The sequence below is a fragment of the Lynx canadensis genome, chromosome B2 (assembly GCF_007474595.2).
Source record: "Lynx canadensis isolate LIC74 chromosome B2, mLynCan4.pri.v2, whole genome shotgun sequence".
NCBI lineage: Eukaryota > Metazoa > Chordata > Mammalia > Carnivora > Felidae > Lynx > Lynx canadensis.
In genome coordinates, this window is record NC_044307.1 from 81,404,830 (window position 1) to 81,424,559 (window position 19,730).

Below are 19,730 nucleotides of genomic sequence, written 5' to 3' on the forward strand. Positions count from 1 at the left end.
GTACTATTATCATCAGCATTTTACAGATGGGCAGATGGGGAAATTGAGGCACAGAGAAATTAAGCCCCTTGTCCAAGACCATCAAAGCTAGTATCTGGAAGGGCTGATATTTAAACCCAGGTAGTCTGGCTCCAGAGCCTCAATCTTCCAACATTCATGCCAAGGCAGTTATATTAGCAACCAATATTTCAGTCAACCAGAAGCCGCTGACAAACACAGTGACATATCCGTAAGACTATACAACCACAGCATGGCCGCCACCTCCTGTGACCCTGCCTATAAACACCACTTGCTGGGGTCACACAAGTCTCCAACCTCTGGAATATCTGTGGCAGGAGAAGCAACCTCCTCACACCATGGGAAGACATTACATACCCAGAAAAATCAGGGTACTGTAAAGAAGACACAAAGGCTGATTCCCAAAAATATCTCTTACCTTGTTCATGTTGCAGGGACTGGAGCAAGGGCTCAGACATGTCACAGTGCGAGGCAGCTCTGGAAGATTCTCCTCGTTGCTGTAGACCTCACTTCCCGAAGCAGACAGCTGCACTGCAAACACAAAGAGGAAATCCATCAGCTGGCTCTCAGGAAGACACAGAGCAGTTCTGTGTCCAGTGGAACTTTCTGCCATGATGGCAATGCTCCATGCCTGTACTGTCCACTATGGTAACCACTAGCCACATGTGGCTAGTGAGCATTTAAAGTGTGGCTAGTGCAGCCAAGGGCTGAATTTTAAATTTTATGGGAGTTTAATTAAATTTAAATGTAAATAGCTACATGTGGTTAGTGACTACCATATTGGACAGCACAGGTCAGAGAATCAAATTCTAGATTCTAGAGAATCAAATCAAAAGTCTTAAGGTCACAGATATTGGACATGCCAGTGGCCAAGGAAAAGCTGGGTATTATATGCTCAGAGTAACTGCAGATACACAGAAACAAGAACATTCATTCAACTACTATTTTCTCAGTACTTACTAGGTGCAGGGTACTGAGGATATAGTGATCAATAAGCCAGAGAGGTCAGTTATTTAAGAGTTTCTAGCTCAGGCATGTGCTTCCTTGGGAGGAGAAAGGATCTAGCATGTAAGCAGCACTTACCTTGTGCCAGACCTCAATGCCTTCCCTGCTGCCTACAAGGAATAAAGGAACAGACAAGCATTTGCTGAAGACTGGTTGTACCACGGTCAGGGCTTAATAGATAGGACCTTCCACAGAGCCCCTACCATAAGGGAATCCAGGAGGTCAGTTTCCCATGGGCCAAATGAACCAGATGATTTAACATCCCCTCAAATGGAATAAGGGTCCCTGTTTTTATCCATGCTATTGGTTCTTTAGGGAGGTTTTTTTGATTCACTTGAATTACATTTTAGAGTAAAACAGTTATTGTACTGCTCCAGGGTTCTTACTTTATCAAATATTAAGGAAAAATAAGAAAGAACATATCTTCAACCCCTTAATTAGACCTGTAGCCTTTTCTTTGAAAGATGTTTATGGGTGAATTTGATAGGGGAACAAACATTGTAAGGTTCCTTGTAATCACCTTATTTCTGTGTTGCTTTTTCCTGGCTGCATCTGGGAAGTGTTTATGTATCTGAACCTTTCCATAAAGACTAGAATTACAGGTTTAAAGGCAACTGCAGGGCTTGAAAATACATTTTATTTTTATTTTTTAATTTTTTAGGTTTATTTCTTTATTTTGAGAGAGAGAGAGAGAGAGCAAGCAGAGGAGGGGCAGAGAGAGAGGGAGAGAGACAGAATCCCAAGCAGACTCTGCACTGTCTGCACAGAGCCAGATGCAGGGTTCAAACTCACAAACCATGAGATCATGACCTGAAGTGAAATCAAAAGTAGGAGGCTCAAACCACTGAGGCACCCAGGTGACCCCAATTTTTAATAATAATACAGTAACAATATAGAAAGTGTTCAATAGGAAAAGAAACAGAAGTCATAATCCCACTAATCATAATCACCTTCAGTTCTTAGCACTCAGCCTTTGTCTATTGGGGAATGACATGAGGCCCTGGTGTGTCTGCTGAATCGAGGACACAGAGAAGTCCAAGGCTATATTTCCTAAGTGAACATCTTTCACCATTAAGAAAATGGCTTTGTAATCTGTATTTTCAAAAGATAAACTCCTACTCCACACACATTACTATTCTGTGAACATGATATTATTAAATTCCTTTACAAATCAGAAGATAGGGAGAGGAAATTACAAATCACTCCTTGACTGTTTGAGACATAGGGATTCCAAAGAAAATACCACATTCAGTCATAGCAATAACATATTTTAACAATGATGTACAACATGGAGAGACCCTGGAATTCTGACTTTATAGCCTAAAGACATCCAAACACCCCTGTATGTACCTGACGCCTGGGTAATTGATGCCTCAAAGTCAAGAAAATTCAGTATCTAATTCTAACCAATCTTATAATGACTGAAAGAAAATTATGCATATAACTTTTACTTTTTGAGTTTCCAGAAGCAGATACTAATAAATTTATTTTTATTTTTTTAATGTTTACTTATTTTGAGAGAGAGAGACAGAGTGCAAGTGGGGGAGGACCACAGAGAGAGGGAGACACAGAATCTGAAACAGGCTCCAGGCTCTGAGCTGTCAGCATGGAGCAGACGCGGGGCTCAAACCCATGAACCGTGAGATCAAGACCTGAGCTGAAGTAAGATGCTTAACCGATTAAGCCACCCAGGTGCCCCTTCTGTTTTATTAAAAAAAAAAATTTTAATGTTTATTTATTTTGAGAGAGAGAAAGAGAGATGGAGAGAGTGCTTCACATGAACATGAGTCGGGGAGAGGCAGAGAGAGAGGGAGAGAGAGAACCCCAAGCAGTCTCTGCACTGTCAGTGCAGAGCCCAACATGGGGCTTGATCTCTCGAACCATGAGATCACGACCTGAACCGAAATCAAGAGTCTTGGATGCTTAGCCAACTGAGCCACTCAGCACCCCACATTTCTGTTTTAAAGTAGAGCTCTACACGTGCTGTTTCCTTTTTAATAAATGTATTCAGTACCTTAAAAAACTATATAGCCTAGCACGTAACTGGGAAACTTTTCCAAACGCCTTGCACAGATGTCTGATGTCACAATTCCATTCAAATGTACACATTGGTATCAACACAGGAAAGGTGGGCACAAGAAGATAATAGCAAACAGACAAGGATTCTTGAACACAATTTCCCCAAGGAAATTCCACCCAGCTCCAATCATGCCACAATCCACTCTCCCTCAGAGCTTGGGTATATAGTCTGCACTAAAGCAATTACGGATTCTCCCCTGTGACCCCACCACCCCAAGTGTTCTTATGTCATTTTCATGTATATTGGTTCTACAACAAAGTCAAAATAAAAACTCTTTGAGGGAAATATTAGTCACATAGAAAGTTCTTAATAAATATTATGAATAGACTTTTTTCCTTGCTCTCACTCACAGAGCCTAGGATGATGTGGACTCTTAATGGAGAATCTTAAACACAATGTTGATAATCACTGCAGACTGCCTTTGGGTTTTTTTTTTCTTAAGGAAAATCTTTTAATGTCCAGGATTGTAAATATTTTAGGAAAACATTGCTAAGAATATTTACAGCTATATAGTGCTCAAAACTGTACAATGCACTTTTTATTAATACTCTCAGTACTGATATTGATCTGAGTGGTAGTTTTTTAAATGATGAAACCAGATTCAGAGAAGAAAAAGAATTCTTCTTAGTCATGCTGTTATAGGCAGTAGACTCTGGCTAGAAGTGACTTCATTTCAAGATACTACAGAATTAAAATACGTACAAAGCCCACAAATAAAATAAACCTCTCCTAATAACACACACACACACCACCACCACCACCACCACCACCACCACCACCACCACCAGAAAACACCTCAGCAAACAGATAACAGTTTTAGAAATTGGGTCAGTTCACTTCTGGCCAGCAACCAAAAAGGACTGGCCTTGTTCTATCAAGTACTTTAAATCTTCTTTGAAACAGAGGAGAACCTGGTTGTTCTGCAGCCAATTTCCATTTAGAAGCTTAGAGAAATCCACAGCTTAAAAAAGGAGAGTGAATCTTAAATATAAAGCATTAGGGGAAAAGATACCCGTGTTACCATGGTGGAATTAAGGGAGTTTTCTTCTTTATTCTATTTTTCAATGTTTCTTTTTAATCATCCTCAAAGTTGGATTCCCGTGATACTAAACAGAAGGCAAGTACAGATACCTTCAAAGGATGCCTGGAGAACGTCGATCCCAGAAGCTAACGTGGGACTTCCACTTTGTTGATCCTAACAAAGTTGGCTGAATGGGCAACAAAGCCTGTGGTCAACCTTAGGCTTCGGAAAGGTTAACGAAATGTAATTCATCTTTCCAGGTGGGTAGGAGTGTGAGTAAGCAGAAAAGTAGAGACAGGGTAAGAAGAAGAGATCAAAGAGAGAATGAACAGAAAAGGTGAAGGCTACAAAGAGAGAAGAAAATGAAAGGACAGGTAAGTAAACAAAGACACCTAGAGACAGGATCAATGATGCAGCCTCTCACCAAGCACCCCTCACCATCCAGGCCCTCACTAACAGAAGGGACGGAGAGGTTCAGGCTCCTGGTGACAGCACCACATCCTCTGGCTTCTCTGGGTGTCAGCAAGTGGGGCTGGATCAAGTAAAGACCGGGCTTACCTGTTTCTCCACTATTTATTTACCACCAGCCTCCACCTACCACAGAGAAAAGTCTATTTTCCCTGGATCACTGATAATGTGGTATAGAGGTATGGTGGGAACAGCATAAGCCAATTTTATTCTAGTCTCCTTACTCTAATGAGAGTACTCTTTAGGATACTTACTCTTACTCTTGACACTCTTAAACATGTCGAAGGCTATTTGTGTGTGCGTGTGTGTGTGCGTGTGTGTGTAGTGCTATTTCTTAGCCTTTGGAAATACAACTAATACTTATTGCCAATACAGAATGGAGTATGATGAGCTGGGCTTTTCTCCCCACTCCAACTCCTCCATCCCTTCCAAGACATTCATTCTAGAAGGCTTCTGTAATACAACTCAAAGCTGCGTTGCTCAGGCACTCCTATGGGAAACAGGCCCATAGGAGCAAGCAGCAGATCACTTGCTGGTTTTTAGATATAATGCACCCTGATGTCAGTCTGTGGAATGGCCTCTTGTTCCTCCCCTCCCACCACCAAATCCAGCAGCCTAGGCAGAGGGCTCAAGCATGAGGACCCGAGAACTTGTGAGGAAGGATTAAGCAAAGTCACAGAAAGACAAACAGGGTTTGGAGAGAAAGGGGGAAAAAGCAAGATGACAAGTGTAGAGGAAATTCTCTAAAACTAGGACTTAGGAGCTTGGGAAATCAGACAAACAGATGAGAGATATATCCTAATTCCCTTCCACCCCTGTTTTATGAGTTGGAGTAATTCACATGTCTCTGAAGTGAAATCTTACAACCTTCAATTGGATGGAATCCTTGTACAAGACTAGATAAATTTTAAGCCCATTTTATTACAGACAGTCCAATCCTTCTCTTCCACAATAAGGGGCATGGTGCTGGGATTAATGGATCCAAAGGTAAAGCAACAAACGGACCCCTCTCCCCTTCCCCAAATATACACACTCCTTGTAAGTGGCTGGCTCCTTCCTTTCTTTCTGAAGAGGCAGGGGATCAGAGCAGAGCTCCCTGAGGAGCTCCTTGCAGGCCTCTCTCCATCCTCAAAGTCACATCAAACATGTCTCTGGTTCTTCAGGACCTTGGTATCCTTGCTACCCTCACATTTAGGTAGCAAACACACCAATAACATGGTTTTGCCCCAAGAGACTGAACAATGTTTGCCAATCTGCCTTGCCACCCCATGCCCTGCCTTCACAACATGCCATGGAAAACAAACAACCCAAGGATGAGGGTGTCTTCCCATCAAGCATCATTAGAGGCCTTCTTCCCCAAGGATAGGTCATACAGTTTGAAAATTAACGTTCTGAAATTTTCAACTAGCATATGACCAATGGTTCAGAGAGAAATTGTGATAAGGAAGAAGAAATGAGAGCATTACAAATTGTAAAGAGAGTCACTGCTGGTAGCACAAAAATATTCCTCTGAGAGCCAGACAAGGTACAGTAAGAACACCAAGTGATAGCGTGTCCGTGCTTTTCAGAGGACTACCTCTGGCACACCTTCTGAGGGTTTCCCCCACTTCACCAAATCCTACATAAGGATATCTAATGTTTAGATTAAGGGCTATCAGTCTGTTAAGGGTCAGTTTCAGTCCCCCAGTAATTTAGGAATATCGGTTTTTAAAAATGTTTATTTATTTTGAGAGAGAGAGCACGCATGCAAGTCCAAGTGGGGGAGGGGCAGAAAGAGAGGTTCAGAAACCAAAGGAGAGAGAATCCCAAGCAGTCTCGTGCTGTCAGCATGGAGCTGACGTGGGGCTCAATCCCATGAACCATGAGCTCAAGACCTGAGCTGAAAGCAAGAGTCAACAGCTGAACCCACTGAGCCACCCAGGCACCCTAAGGTTATCTTAATTAAAGGCACCAATATAGAAGAATTCCCAAGGCCTATTCTTCTTGCCTGGGTGACTACCTAATACCATGAGACACAGATTCAGATGCTTACAGGAGTCAAGAAAGAATAGATGAAGGAATGGTCAGGCCAGAGAAGACAATGAGGAGTGGGGAGGCCTGGAGAGTCTGCCGCTCAACTGTGGCTCCAGAAAAATAGGAGCGAGGCACATGTTCCCACAGCTTCTGATGTTCAAGAAAGCCAGAAAATGGAGAGGACTACGTAAAACAGGTGTTTGTTTAATGTTGGCAATTTATGTTAGTATTTGGAAATCCCATAGGGGTTGGATTTGGTCATCCAGGTGTATCTTCCAGCGTACACTTTTTGTGTAAGTCAGGGGATTGTTTCTTTTAAATTCCAGGGCCTGGAGGCTCCCAGTCTGTCTCCTGACCCCTCTAGGGCTGTACGATGTGGCTTCACTGGGCGTAGCAAGCCCTGCAGAAGAGTGGGCAAGGGATGGCTTGGGAGCCAAGTCACTCCATCTGAGTATCTATATCTAGTCTGACTCTTCACATGTAATTTCAGCAAGCTACTAACCCTGCCTGAGTTTGTATTCCTTCATTCATAAAATGGGGAAAATTCTTTATACCTCCTAAGATTGTTCTGAAGATTAAAGGAGTAACTTGAATAAAGTATCTAATGCATGGTGTTAAAAGAGAGAAGCCCTTTCCCATCCCTGTTTCCTGCCACTGTTAGCACACCTCGTTCTGCTTGTAATCGAACACAGGTGCTTACTCTCAACCACCCTCCTGGATTCTAAGTATTTCACGGGAAGATAACTTATCTGTTTTATGCCCAAACAGCCAGCACCTATCTCACCACCCTACACATAGCAGGCTTTCAGTAAATGCAAAATTTAATTATAATGTTGTTATAGGAAGTTGTTATGGACTGAATGTTCATGTCTCCCCCTCCAAATTCATACATTGCCTAATCCCCACTGTTATGGTACTCAGAGGCAGGGCTTTGGGGAGGTAATTAGGTTTAGATGAGGTCAAGGAGCCCCTCATGATGGGATTAGTGCCCTTGTCAGAGAGACAACCAGAGAATTTGCATGTATACTTTCTCTCTCTCTCTCTCTCTCTCTCTCTCTCTCTCTCTCTCTCTCACCTCTTCTCCCTGCTATGTGAAATCATATCAGGAAGTCAAATGTCTGCAAGAGATCTTTCACTAAGACCAAATGGACTGGCATCTTGCTCTTGACCTTCCCAGCTTCCAGCACTGTGAGAAATAAACTGTTGCTTAAGCCACTCAGTCCATGGTATTCCGTTATAGCAGCACAAACTAAGACAAATGTTTAGGAAGATCTTCCTTAAATCTGGCACCAAATGAGCCTATTTCCACTTATCCTCTCCTGATGCTTTGATGTCAATATGTATAATCTACGCATTTTGGCCAGAATATTTTGAGACTAAAGAAAGAAACCAGGTCCAAATCAAGAAGAAAATACTTATGTTATTAAGTATTAAAAAGAAGAATTTTCTCTCGAGATGTATGGACATCACGTTTAGGTCAGGAGGGCACTTTTTGGTACCCTCAACATGCCTCAGCAGAAAAAACTGAACATAAGAGATTTCATCACCCTATTAATAAACAAAGGATCGTGCTTTAATTCTGGCATCCTCAGTTCATGTTTGCCAATAGTGCATGTCACTGCATGGGTTGAACTTGGTGGCTGTCCAGAGTTCTACGCAATCCCCCATCCATTTGTCCACCATGGACTGAGAAGGCCTAATTGTATTCATCTAAGATGGTTTACCAACCCTGCCTGACCACCCGTGTTCTTGATTTTACTCTGAAGAATCCCAGAGACCTTCAACAATCCTAGCTTCCTTCTCCCTTGAGGGGTTTGCTTAACAATTCAGGCAAACACATTTCCTGTGATTTGCTGAGAAGCTAAAATAATTTAACACAAGCCTAGTTAAGGGATTTCTTCAGGAGACCCACTGAAAAGGAACAAGGGAAATTGCTAGAAAGGTATCTCTTTACAGAAGCTCAAGGGGACCAGCTATCTCGCCAATAAAAGGTTTCCAACGAAGGAATTTAAATATTCTCAAGGATAACTTGAGGATAAGTGTAATGAGGGGCGACTGACTTCCTGGGGGCTAGTGTTTACAACCTGAAATCATCTGCTTAGTAAGCCAGATTGGGTGTAATGCCTTGTTCCCTCTGGGAAGAAATTTTCATTAATCCTCAGAAGGAAAGCTGAATTTGGCAGGATGGGCCCTTGTTGAAAGCAGTCTCACGGATCGCTGTAATCTCTGCTTTCTTGAGGCTCTAATTCTGTACTTCCCAATGCCAGCCTCTCCTTAGTACGGCTTGTTCTTTGTGAGGGTGTCCCACGTCCTGGCTTGTTAACCTTTCCAGAGGGATCTAAGGTTTGCTTCTACCGCAGCCCTACAGCTTTCAATGCTTTCAAACCAGTTTAGTGTCTTTGTCAAACAACTGAAGTTGCCATACTGTGCAGGTGGTGGAACTATAGACCCCACAGCTATTCAAACAGTGTAATCCTGGATGCCCCAAACACACGCACTCAAAGCCTGACATGGCTCTGGGGGGCATTCTTCTGCCCCCTTTGGCAAACAGTTCCCATATGAGCACAAACATCACAGCCCCTAGAATCTAGAGCCTATGGCCAGGTCAGGATCACTCACAGGCCTGTGGCATCAATGTCCTTCTGGCACATGGGGAATTTCCCTTGTAAGTTCTTGCTATTTTCTACTTATCCAACACACCTAGGAATTGTTCTGGGTGGGTGGGGTGGGCATAGAGGGCTAGAAGTGGGTCAGGCTGCACTAGCTCAGTATATACTATTCTGCCAGAAGTATCTAATTTGGGGTTCCCTAAACTCAGTGTTGCTGTATTTAGGGTCCCCTCCATGGCCATTGGCTATAATTCAGGCTGGAGCCAGAAATGTGTTCTTTGTAGCATTAAGCTGTATTGTTGTGACTCACACCCAAACTCTTCTATAACAGAGTGACGCCGGGTAAGGAAGAGCATAAAGGTGGCCCAGGTGATGAGAGAGGGACAAGTGGGCAGCATCAGCGTGCAGGCATTTTCCCAAGGAGGCAATCACCTCCCGTACGAGGCTGTACTTTCCGCACACAGCCAGGTCTGTCCTCGGTGAGGAGGGAAAGGAATCTGCCTCCCCATGTGCTTTTCCATGATTTAGAATTGGACGACTGCACGCTGACGTTTCAGTAGCCTCAGAGAGGCAGGATGGCAAGGAAAGAAACAAGGGCACCACGACCTCCTCACATCATAACCGAGGTCTGTGGAGTCACTGCGTTCTTCCACAGCAGCCAAGAGAACAGCCACAGAAAACAGCTCCAGCAGCCGACCTGGAGGCCTCGTCCCTGGGGTATCCTCTGATCTCATTACAGCAGTCGACACTAGTCCTCACAAAACAAACAGAGGAAATTTATGCCTGCCTTAGCCTGTGGAAAGCTCCGCATTCCTTGTTTAACGAGAGTTCCAGCTTCTGAGACCACAGCCATCGGGGATGGGGAGGATGTCTGCTTTGCTCCAGAGAAAGAACTGTTGTGGCTGCCTTTCCCTCTTTCTGGGGCTGGATATGAAGGCAGAGAGCCTGCAGAGAGCCACTGAACTTGTGGCCTAGGCTCTCTACTCCAGTCCCTGCAGAGAAGTTCCCTTTCTTCTTATGTCAACATCCCCAGGCTCAGTCGGTGGGGCCACTCCTCTTGAACAGCTCTGGGAAAGTCGCTGCACTGCAGCTTGAAGGGTTTCCACCTGCTAAGGCCAGAATTCTGAGAGAGAGACTGCTCTGTGCGACAAAACTCCAGGTCTTCTGGGGGGAAAATTTTCCCCTCAAAACACCCTTGCTTGAGGTTTGGAAAATTTCACCTAATTTGGGGTTCCCACTTTTAGGATAAATGCCAGGAGGGAAAAATGTTACTTTATACCCTTGAATTCAATCTCAGAAGTAAATGAGTGGCCCAGCTCATGAGGTGAAGAGTGAATTCCGAACCAAAATAAGAATACGGCATTCATTCTGAGCCAGGTGACTCTGCCCCCTCCCCAGGGGACACTTCAATGCATGGAGACTTTTTTTTTTTTTTGTCATTACTGGGGGGAGGCTGCTACTGGCATCTAGTGGGTAGAGGCCAGGGATTCTGCTGAACATACTACCATACACAAAACAGCCTCCATAATAAGGAATTATTTAGTCCAAAATGTCAACAGTGCTGAGACTGAGAAACCCTAATGTAGAGGGAACATTCAAGGATGTGGGTATGGTTTTAAACTGATCAATCTTTTTTTTTCCCCCCTTACAGAAATGGTTTTTTAGTTTTTAATGAACTTGTAAACAAAAGGCTCCATTCAAAATTAAAAACAGAATCCCAGATCATATAGATGTTTACAGCGATTACATTTATCTAAGCAACATACATACACGTTCAGTTATAAGATGTAACTAAATTCTGTGACGAATATCCTTTTTTTAAAATATCAAGGATATTACAGGGTTAATGCAGAGCCCTAAGGAAAATCTCAACACTCTGTGTTTTTAAGTCTTCACTTTAGATGCTGTCATTTATAGCACAGTGAAGAATCAGGGTCATCCAAAATACTGACAACTGTTAATCACATAACACTAATGTTGATATCCTATAGGTAAAATGTGCACAATTAACAACCACAAAAATTCACCGTTCTCTCTTGAGTAAAATAAATGAAACTGCCCTTTAACCCGTGCAGAGTTAGATCATGAGAGCTGCCTTGGAAGACACTGGAGCAGCTTCGCTATCAGATTATACTAGGTAAAGGTGTGATCTGAGTGCTTACTATCATTAAGTCAATGGTAAGTACTAATAGAAGGAATTTATGAGCTAAAACCATATATATAATCTGAGTATATCTAGGGCTGGAAAAAAATGGCAGAACGTTTCAACTTTTAAAATGTCAACAAGAGGGGGAGGTGCTCCTGGATGGCTCAGATAGTTAAGTGTCCGACTTCGGCTCAGGTCATGATCTCATGGTTCGTGAGTTCGAGCCCCACGTCCGGCTCTGTGCTGACAGCTCAGAGCCTGGAGCCTGCTTCAGATTCTGTGTGTCTCTCTCTCTCTGCCCCTCCCCCACTTGTGCACATGCTCTCGCTCTCTCTCTCCCCCCCCTCAAAATAAATAAAAACACTAAAAATAAAAAAATAAAATAAAATATCAACAAGGTATGAGGAACAGTAGTGATGCTGACCTATATTCTAGGGAGGCTAAGGAAAACAGGTGCATAGTAGGGCTCTAAATAAATGCAGATGTGCAGAAACATGTCACAATGAAAGTAATCATGGTGCTTATTTTGAAATTCTCCCATTTCTAAGTTTCTGAACCTGTTTCAAAATATTGCTTTTGATCTACATAGCACTGTCTCATTACATCTAGTATAAGAACATACATTTAGATAACCCAGTCATTATTCTCTCATGAACTCTTTTTTTCCATCAAGAGAAGGAAAAATCCACACCCAAGCACAGCTAATACATGTAAGCAAATTAGAAGAAGAAGAAGAAGAAGAAGAAGAAGAAGAAGAAGAAGAACAAGAACAAGAATTTCATGAATGAGCAGAAGACAAATTTTTAATGGAATGTTTTAGAGGCTTGTGGTATAAAAAGTAAACAAAACAGATTCACTAACTGTTAATACTGTTTACCATGATGCAAGAGTTGGGCTTTTTTTAATGTTCCAGAAGCCAGAGAAGGAATACTGTGGTAGGGAAAAATGATACCTTCCGTGGCATTTCAAAAAGCATTGCTCAATTCCTCTTGAGCAAGGAGGCCATAGTAATGACTTTATTTTACCTACCACAATTATGGTACACCTCGAAGTAATTCTCCACATTATACCACTTTCCTCCCTCCACTCAAGTGCTGCTAAATAATCTCTGGAAACCATTAACCAAGAGTCCTGTTTTCCTCCCCTCCCTCCCCTTCTGCCTCAGTCATGCTGGAGTCAGGACAAAGCAAACTTGTATTACATCACAGAGCAAACTCATTTTCTCGAAACCATTCTGTTGGTAGTTTACTGCTACTGGAACCCAATGCTGTCAACAGTGTGGTCTTTGTTTGGTGGATGTTGCTTTAAAAAGAAAAATAAAAAGTTTCCCCACACCCCCTTCTTCTTTTAATACAGGCGAGTAGTTTGAGGAGCCTCCCCGGCCTGGCTCCACCCCGCTGTGTAAACTAGACATTACCTTATACACAAATGAATCTACAGCATTCCTCAGTCTAGCTGCCTTGCAGAATTCCTATGCTCCCAGCAGCCACGGCAGCACACACTCCCCCTGGCTTCCCTCCTCTTCCCCCACCCTCTTTTTTTTTTTTTTTTTTTTTTTTAATTTCCACTGCCTCACTGTTTTTGTGTAAATGATCTCACATGACTCAACAAATCCATCTGCCTGAAGCAGGCCAAGTCTGGAGCCCTCCCAGGAGGGAGGAAGAATTGCTTTGTGGAAAGGACCTGGAGCTCTGCCCTTTCTCTGGCTCGAATTACCCGCCTGTCAGGCCTGACGGATTTGGCTAAAATAAAAGGAAGCGGGCCGTGAAAAGCAGATGAATGGGCTCAGCAGTTCCTTAGATACACAGGCCTGCTGTTGCCTACAGCTCCCCAAACAGAAACTTCAAATGCAGGCCCTGTGAGTGCGGTGATGTGGCTTCCAGGTGAAAGGGGGGGGGGTGTCGAGTCCACTGGGGTTGGGGGTGGGGGCACATAGCCTGTGCTTTAGATTTCTGTGTCAGAACTTGTGTGTGTGTGTGTGTGTGTCTGTGTGTGTGTGTCTGTGTGTGTGAGACAGACAGAGAGACAGAGACAAGAGAGACAGACAGAGAGAAAGATTCTTGTATAAAAAGGTTCTCAGAAAAACAGTAGGGTTCAGTGGAGTGAAAGCTTGGGCTTGTAAAAAAAAAAAAAAATGTTTCCACTACAGAATTACTCTTCTCCCTACCTCCCAACACCAGACATTTTAAGCCTCCCTATGATGTCACTTCTGCATGCATTCAGAGCCAGCAAAGAGCTAAAAGTCCTTCTTGTAAGTGTATGCCCAGCGCCCGCAGTGGGTATTAAGCACTTAGGTTGGCAATGTAATGACACACTGTAACAATCTGTAATATGAAGCAGTCAGCAAAGCCCTGGCTCTGAAAGCTATTTCTCCCGACCATTAACCATATGTTTGGCTCCTCAGATAGCCAAGCGGGTGTTCCAGCTTACCATCTGGTTTCTATCCACACAAGCAACTGCAAAGCACAGACTATCTCCCTCTGGAGCTGCGTGTTTCTTTTTCTCTCTCTTTTCCGTTCTTCCCTTCTCTTTTCCTCCTCCCAGCTCCTTTGGTTCCCTCTGCTAAAGAATTCTTTGCCATTCATCATGTGCAAAGAAAACTTTACCTGGCATGGCAGGGGCAGAGCCATTAAGGAAGCACAGCTGTACTGTAAACATGCCAGAGGGCCGTTTACCATCCGCTGGATCCGTAGAACAGTTTCTACCCCCTTCTTCATCTCCTATTGAGTGCTGACACTTGATCCAGTTTGTTAAAAATAGGTACATTCTTGACAGATCCAGGGTTATTGTGGCGCCCTTCACACTCACTTCATATTCTGGGAGTGGGGCTTTAAAGCACACGCGTGCGCACGCGCGCACACACACACACACACACACACACACACACGTTGGCCTCTGCATTCAATCTGCATGACATCAGTCTCACACAAATGACATACCGACTGCAAATAACCAAGTTAACTAGAGGATTCTATTCCTTTTTATGCCCTAAAGGATTCCATCCCAAGTGTATATTTTTCTTTTCTTTTTTTTTTCCCCTAAAAAGCCAGCCATTTCAACAAATTGATGAATTGCAAAACTTGTGCTTATTTACATCTGTATTTTAATTTTTTTTAATGTTTATTATATTTTTGAGAGAGAGAGAGAGACAGAGTGTGAGCAGGAGAGGGGCAAAAAGAGGGAAACACAGAATCTGAGCTGTCAGCACACAGCCGGGCACAGGACTCAAATTCACGAACCGCAAGATCATGCCCTGAGCTGAAGTTGGACGCTTAACCCGCTGAGCCACCCAGGCGCCCCTCCATCTACATTTTAATAGCATACACCAGTGACATGGGACATGCTATCAGAATTCATAGGATTTCTTACAACGTCTCCAGAGTATTCACCTCAGATTTTCTTCCTTTCAAGATTTCAGGTACTTTATAACTTTTAAAAATGTATGAAGAGACCTTTAGTAAACAGAAATTAGGTCATTTTTTCCTCCTGTCCCCACAAGGATTATATCTGTATTACCAACCCATTTTTACTGAATTAGGAAATGGAAGTTAATCTTTTCCCCACGCCTTAAAAAAGCTGCTAGTTTCTCACATACCAAGAACAAAAGGAACAATATCATTAAAAAGTGATTAAGCAGAATGTCAGATTTTATCAACACGGCAAGGCTATTGAGGTTCTGTCATGGGAGTACTGTTTACTCAGGCTAACAAGGATGCCAGGGAGGCCACTACCTGGGCAATCTCCTTACACCCACTGCCCTTGTCAGTTCTCTTAACATGATCTAAAATAGATCTTCTGTTAGCTATTTCTACCAATAAGGGACAGGAAAATTCTGCAGCACGTAGGTTTTAGAGAATGACAGAAATGGGAAATATTAATTTCAGGCAACTTAGAAAATTGTCCACAGAAGTTAGGTTTAATTAAATTTTGCTTTTGACCCTAAAATCATACACTAAGAATAACATTACATTACCTTTACCACAATATTCATCAATAAAGGAAAGAAAACAATCAACTAAAACTTCAACATTTTTATACTTTTTTTTTTTTTTTTTAGGGAGGGAGGGAGAGAGAGGAAGAGGGAGAAAGAATCCCAAGCAGGCTCCATGCCCAGCGCAGAGCCTGATGCGGGGCTCGATCTCACAACTGTGAGATCATGACCTGAGCTGAGATCAAGAGTCAGAGTCTGACTGACAGAGCCACCCAGGTGCCCCCACATTTTTATAGTTTACCTGGCTCTTTAAGTACTTGTGGAATCCACTTATTACAAGATATTTATGCTTTTCATAAATACTAGTGTCCAGGCCCTCCTCTGCCAGCCCAATTTTAGCAGGATCCCTGGGAGTGGGTCTGAGCATGAGTACTTTGAAAGCTTCCCAGCTGTGTCTACTGTGCAGCCAGTGCTTAGAAGTCTTACTCTATATGAACTCAGATGATACTAGAAACTACCTCATCAAAACCAAAAGGAAACCTTTGGGATGGAAATGTAAATGAAATTTAGGATTAGAACAGTGATTTTCAATCTTATTTAGAAGTGGAATCTTCAGTTGAAAAATCTTATATGAAATCCCTATAAACAAAATAGTAAAAGTGTCATTTATACTGTCATTAAAAAAATTTTTTTTAACGTTAATTTATTTTTGAGACAGAGAGAGACAGAGCATGAACGGGGGAGGGTCAGAGAGAGAGGGAGACACAGAATCCGAAACAAGTTCCAGGCTCTGAGCTGTCAGCACAGAGCCCGACGCGGGGCTCGAACTCACGGACAGTGAGATCATGACCTGAGTTGAAGTCGGATGCTTAACTGACTGAACCACCCAGGTGCCCCTATACTGTCATTTTATACTTAGTCTGTACAATATCCATAGATTTCATAAATTCAAATTTATAATTTTTGAATTATTATAAGTCAACCAGTGAGGACAAAGAGGCCATTTTGTTGAACATAAAATCTGAAATTGGGTTATGGCTGAGAGGTCCAGTGCTATCCACCTCAACATCCAATTTTTTTCCAACGGCCAATGGTTTCTGATGATCAAGGCTGGATAAATTGTAAAAATAGCAGTACGTGTGCAGCAGTAGGATTAAATTAATGCATACATTTGAATAATGTTGATTATATATCTAATACACACCAGGTACTGCCCTCAGGGGTCAGGACAGAAATGAGGTGCAGCATTCTCCCTTGAGAAGCCTGGTTAAGAAGACACCTCATGGCAGAACAGCAAGGTCAGTACAATAATGGAGGCACCAAGGTTCTGCTATGAGGAGAAGTAGTTAACTCTGTCTGAGGAAATAGGACATCACTTCACCAGCGTGGGACTTTTAAATCAGGTCCTAAAAATCTGAGTATGATTTTTAGAGCTATCAAAGAAAGGGAAAGACATTCAGGAAGAAAGGAACAGAATATGAAAAAACAAAAAACAAAAAAACCCTCCACAAGTATAATAGGCCTGGTGAGATCTGGGAGTTAAGAGAAATTCTGAGGAGGTCAGAAAGGGCTGGGATACAAGGCTGAAGAGGTATCGGAGGCTGGGTCATAAGAAACTTTAAATGTCATTATACAGTTAAGACCAGCACTGACCAACAGAAATGTAAGATGAACCACACACGTAATTTCAAATATTCTAGTATCCACATTAAAAAATAAAAAGAAACAAGAGGGGTGCTTGGCTGGCTCAGTCGGTGAAGCATCTGACTTTGACTTAGGTCATGATCTCACGGTTCATGAGTTCAAGCCCCACGTCGGGCTCTGTGCTGATATTGCAGAGCCCAGAGCCCAACTTCACATTCTGTGTGTCTCTCTCTGCCCCTCCCCTACTTGCGCGCTCTCTCTTTCCCTCAAAAATAAATAAATAAATAAACATTTAAAAAATATTTTAAAAATAAATTAAAAGAACTAGGAGAATTAATTTTGATGTTACATTATTTAGCCCAATTATCTAAAATATAACCACTCAACCTAACCAATATAAAAATTATTAATGAGATATTTTACATTTTTTCCTAAGTCTTTAGGTACGGCCTATGAGGCCTAAGTCTATGAGGGTACGGCCTTCATATCTATAACATCCCAATTTGGACTAGCTGCATTTTAAGAGCTCAGTACCCACATGTGGCTAGTGGATGCTGTATTGGACAGCACAGGTTTCCCCCTTATCCTGCAGGCAGTGAGGGCTGAAAAGACTTGCAGGGGATGCTGTGGAAGCAGTGTGGAGGAGACAGAAGATTATGTCTGGGAGAAGCTTGTGGGCTGCTTCCATAGTCCAAGCAAAGGATGAAGAGAAGGATGGCACTTGAGACCAGGCAGGCATGGCAGTAAGAAGGCATGGATGGGTCAGAGTCAAAAAACATTTCTAGAAAGAATTCAGAAACTACAAATGACTGTACATGAGAGATGATGGAGAAGAAAATCATGGAACCACTGAATAGATTTTTTGGTGCTAAAATCGTGTGCTTAGTGTAAAAAGTTCCCGATTGTGTATTTAATACGAGGTTGTGTTGTTCCTTTCAAGCTTGCTTCCCTCTGCTGTGGAATGCAATGTCGTTTAATAAACATGTTCTGAGGACCCACCATGTGCTAGGTAATGCTAGCAACTGGCATGAATGAGACACAATTCTTCCTTTCAAGGAGCTAAATATAGTGTGGGAGACAGACAACAAACTACAATGAAGTATTAAGTGTATTATTAGTAGGATGTGAAAGGAGGTCTACAAAATGTTCCATAGAGTATAACTTATAACTATTTCCTACAATTAGTAGTGGAACTTTAGAGTTATAGGGAGAGGGGCTTTCAGATAGTGGTAGGCTTATAAATAACTTAAAAAAGTTTTTTTTTTTTTTTAAAAAAACAGTTCACCCATTTTAACCCATCCCACCTCTTGCAACCACCAGTCTGTTCTCTGTACCTATGAGGAGTTTCCTTGTTTGTTTTTTAACATTCCACATATAAGAGAGACCATATGGTATTTGTCTATCTCTGCCCGACTTATTTCACCTAGCAAAATGCCCTGAGGTCCATCCATGCTGTTGTAAATGCCAAGATTTCATTCCTTTTTATGGCTGAATAATATTCCACTGAAAATATATTTTATACACACACGCGTGCTCCCATAAATATATATACATATATAATTTCTTTGTCCATTCATCTGTCGATATGTACTTAGGTTGTTTTCATATCTTGGCTATTGTAAATAATGCTGCAATGAACATGGCGGTGCATCTATCTTTTCAAATTTGTGTTTTTGTTTTCTTCAGATAAATACCCAAAGTGGAATTGCCAGATGATACAGTAGTTCTATTTTTAATTTTTTGAGGAACCTCCATTTGGTTTTCCATAATGGTTGCACCAATTTACATTCTTATCCACTGTATATATACAAGGGTTCATTTTTTCCACACCCCAGCCAACACTTGTTATTTTGTCTTTTTGATAACAGCCATTCTAAAAGGTATTAGGTGACATTTCATTGTAGTTTTGATTTCCATTTCCCTATTAATTAATATGTTGAGCATCTTTTCATGTACCTGTTAGTTATCTTTATGTCTTCTTTGGAAAATGTCTATTCAGATTTTCTGCTCATTTTTTAATAAGATTGTTTTTTGTTTTTTTTTTTGCTATTGAAATGTAGGAGTTCTTTATATATCTTGAATATTAGCCCCTAATGAGATATAGGACTTGCAAATTATTTTCTCCCTTTCAGTAGGTTGCCTTTTCATTTTGTTGATGGTGTCTTTTGCTGTACCAAAGCTTTTTAGTTTAATGTAGTCCCACTTATTTATTTTTGCTTTTCTTGCCTTTGCTTTTGATGTCAGATTCAAAAATTATCATCACAGGGCACCTGGGTGGCCTCAGTTGGTTAAGCATCTGACTCTTGATCTCAGCTCAGGTCATGATCTTGTGGTTTGTGAGACTGAAGCCTGCATCAGGCTCCATACTGACAGTGCAGAACCTGCTTGGGATTTTCTCTCCCTCTCCCTCTCCCCCCCCCTCATGCTCTCCCCCCGTCTCAAAATAAATAAAACAAATCATCAAGACATGTGTCAAGGAGCACACCATCTATGTTTTCTTCTAGGAGTTTTTTGGCCTCAGGCCTTTCATTCAAGTCTTTAATCCATTTTGAGTTAATTTTATGTATGGTATAAGATAGGGGTCCAGTTTCATTCTTTTGCATGTGTTTTTCTCATTTTCCTAGCAGCATTTATTGAAGAGACAGTCCTCTATCCACTGTATATCTATGGCTCCTTTATTATAAATTAATTGACCAAATATGCACAGGTTTATTTTTGGGCTTTCTATTCTATTCCACTGATCTATGTGTCTGTTTTTATCCCAATACCATACTGTTTTGATTACTATAGCTTTG

At 42.0% G+C, this 19,730-nt stretch overlaps 1 protein-coding gene across 5 annotated transcripts in view; it reads right to left on the bottom strand.

The window, feature by feature from the left end:
• Positions 1-19,730, bottom strand: part of BACH2 (BTB domain and CNC homolog 2) — a 356,180-nt gene that overhangs the window by 260,838 nt on the left and 75,612 nt on the right. For 4 of the 5 annotated variants that reach the window (XM_030315974.1, XM_032593219.1, XM_032593221.1 and 1 more), the window contains exon 2: positions 437-549. The gene's annotated coding sequence lies outside the window, so the exon portion shown is untranslated. Of the gene's footprint in view, positions 1-436; positions 550-13,966; positions 14,499-19,730 lie in introns of those variants that run through there. The other variant, XM_030315978.1, reaches the window with a different exon arrangement.